This window comes from Lutra lutra, chromosome 14, assembly GCF_902655055.1.
Source record: "Lutra lutra chromosome 14, mLutLut1.2, whole genome shotgun sequence".
In the NCBI taxonomy this organism is placed as follows: domain Eukaryota; kingdom Metazoa; phylum Chordata; class Mammalia; order Carnivora; family Mustelidae; genus Lutra; species Lutra lutra.
This window is the reverse complement of record NC_062291.1, coordinates 55,294,834-55,297,724: the sequence shown is the minus strand read 5'-3', so window position 1 is coordinate 55,297,724 and position 2,891 is coordinate 55,294,834. Positions and strand designations below refer to the sequence as shown.

General features: G+C 47.3%; 1 pseudogene; it reads left to right on the top strand.

The window, feature by feature from the left end:
- Positions 1-721: 721 nt before the first annotated feature.
- On the top strand, positions 722-2,580 carry LOC125084397 (stress-induced-phosphoprotein 1-like; annotated as a pseudogene).
- The last annotated feature ends 311 nt before the right edge of the window (positions 2,581-2,891 follow it).

The window sequence follows — 2,891 nt, the reverse complement described above, 5'->3', positions numbered from 1 at the left end:
AAGAGGAAACCTCTTTCTATAGCATAATAATAATTGTTATTGTTATGATTCATCCACTATAGCATCCTTGAAGCAGTAGCTGAGCATTGCAGAAATCTAAAATGTCAGCATCAAGTTGACCCTTTCAACTGAAAGTGAAGGGGAGAAGGTTGGAAAGATGCTGACAGAGGTGAAATGAGGTATCCTGAAGATAAGGGAGACTAGGTTGAGATAGCCCAATGTGCTGGGTCATCAGAGAGCAGTAATACCTACCAAATTTTATTGTACATTGTAGACCTCCTCAGAGTCTTGCACTGGCCCCTCTGGGCCTTCCTAGCACACCAATGTAGGCTGGTAGTGCCGTGCTTGGGCTATACTTCTAGGAGAATCCACCTACCATGTAACCTTTCTTCTTTGTCATGGAGGAGCCTTTTAGCAGATGTGTGTATATATAAGTGGTCTGCACTTTGCCCCATTCCAGTGTAAATATTACAAATATGGCCATCTGGCTCATGTCACTGACAACGACACAGCATATTGGCCTCAGATTAGGAGGAGGACAAGACAGTAAAATCTTCACCAAACTAACAGTGACACTCCAAGGGCTTAGGCCCTTTTAATCTCTCTATTTTGGGGGAAACTTCCCTTGAAAAAAGTTATCAAAGTATGAAATTAAAATAATTTTTAAGGGTTGAGAACATGGAGTGGATGGAATTGATTCAACTGGGTTCTGGGCCGGGCTATGGAGTAGGTCAATGAGCTAAAAGAGAAGGGTCATAGGCCCTGAGTGCTGGCAACATCGATGACTACATCAATGCTACAGTGCTCCTCTGAGGCAAGTTAGATCCCCAGAACCACATGATTTACAGCAATTGCTGGGCAGCCTACACCAAGAAAGTTGACTACTAGAAGGCTTATGAGGATGGTTGCAAAACTATTGACTTAAAGCCTGACTGGGGCAAGGTCCATTCACGAAAAGCAGCAGCTTTTGAATTCTTACACTGATCTGAAGAAGCCAAGGGAACCTACAAAGAAGGTTTAAAACATGAAGCAAATAATGCTCAGTTCAAAGAGGGCTTACAGAATATGGAGGCCTGGTTGTGCAGAGAGGAATTTCATGAATCCTTTCAACATGTCCAGTCTGTACCAGAAGTCAGAGGGTGATCCCAGGACAAGGACGCTGCTCACTGATCCTACGTACCAGCAACTGATAGAACAACTATGAAACAAGCCGTCTGACCTGGGTGCCAATCTGTAAGATCCCGGATCATGACTACTCTCATTGTCCTCCTGGGAGTCGATCTGGGCAGCACGGATGAGGAAGAAGGAGTTGCAATAGCGCCATCACCACCTCCTCCCAAAAAGGATACCCAGCCCGCGCCAGTGGAACAAGATCCTGCACCGAAGAAGAAGCAGGCACTGAAAGAAAAAGAGTTGGGGAGTGAGGCCAAAGACAGGACTTTGACACAGCCTTGAAGCGCTATGACAGAGCCAAGGACCTGGATCCCACCAGTATGACCCACACATGACCAGTCAAGCAGCTGTGTACTTCGAGAAGGGCGACTACAGTAAATGCCGGGAGTTTTTTGAGAAAGCCGTCAAGGTGGGGTGTGAAAACTGAGAAGACTGTCGACAGGCTGCCAAAGCTTATGCTCAAATCGACAACTCCTACTTTAGACGAGAATGGGCAAGTTCAGGGTGGTATGGCCAGAGACGGCAACTCCTACTTCAAAGAAGAAAAGGGCAAAGATGCCATCTATTTCTATAACAAATCTTTGGCAGAGCCCTGAACCCCAGATGTGCTGAAGAAATGCCAAAAGGGGGGCGCCTGGGTGGCTCAGTGGGTTAAGCCTCTGCCTTTGGCCCAGGTCGCGGTCTCAGGGTCCTGGGATGGAGTCCCGCATTGGGCTCTCTGCTCAACGGGGAGCCTGCTTCCCCCTCTCTCTCTGCCTGCCTCTCTGCCTACTTGTGATCTCTCTCTCTCTCTCTGTCAAATAAAAAAAATCTTAAAAAAAAAATGCCAAAAGGTGGAGAAAATTCTCAAGGACCAAGAGTGGCTGGCTTATGTAAACCCTGACCTGGCCTTGGAGGAGAAGAACAAAGGGAATACATGTTTTTAGAAAGGGGACTCTCCCAAGGCCATGAAGTATTACACAGAAGCCATCAAACAGAACCCAAGAGATGCCAAATTGTACAGCAATCAAACTCCTGATACACCAAACTCCTGGAGTTTCGGCTGGTGCTCAAGGACTGTGAGGAATGCATCCATCTGGAACCAACCCTCTTCTGCTGCTTACACTCGGCAAGCAGCTGCGCTAGAGGACACGAAAGACTATACGAATGCCAGGGATGTTGTTAAGTTAGAAAAACTTAAGGCCTTAGATCTGTACTCCAACAGTTAAGGAGGCAGACGGTTACCAACGCCGTATGATGGCCTAGCACAACCCACACAACAGCCTGCAGGTGCAGCGGATAACGAGTGACCTGGTCATGCGGCTTATCCTGGAACAGATGCAGAAGGACCCCTAGGCACTCAGTGAAAACGTAAATGATCCTGTAACACCACTGAATATCCAGAAGCTGATGGAAGCGTGGGTCTGATCACATTGGGTGATGACTTGCTCACCATGTTCTTCCCTTGGCCCTTGTGTGGAAAGAGGAGCTGGAGCTGTAGCAAGGAGCTCAGAGCAGAGGGGAGAGCAAGGTAAAGCGAACAACTTCTCTTTCTAGACTTACATAGATCTATGTGGAAGAGACCCACTCACGTTACTGGTACTGCCACTGCCTCGAGACCTCCCAGCACATGCATGGTCTCTTCTGCTGCCCTGGGGTTCCGTGTTCCCCATCCTCAGTTGCTGTCTCCTTTGCTCTCCCATAGTTTTTTTTTTTGTTTTTTTTTTTTTTTTTTGAGG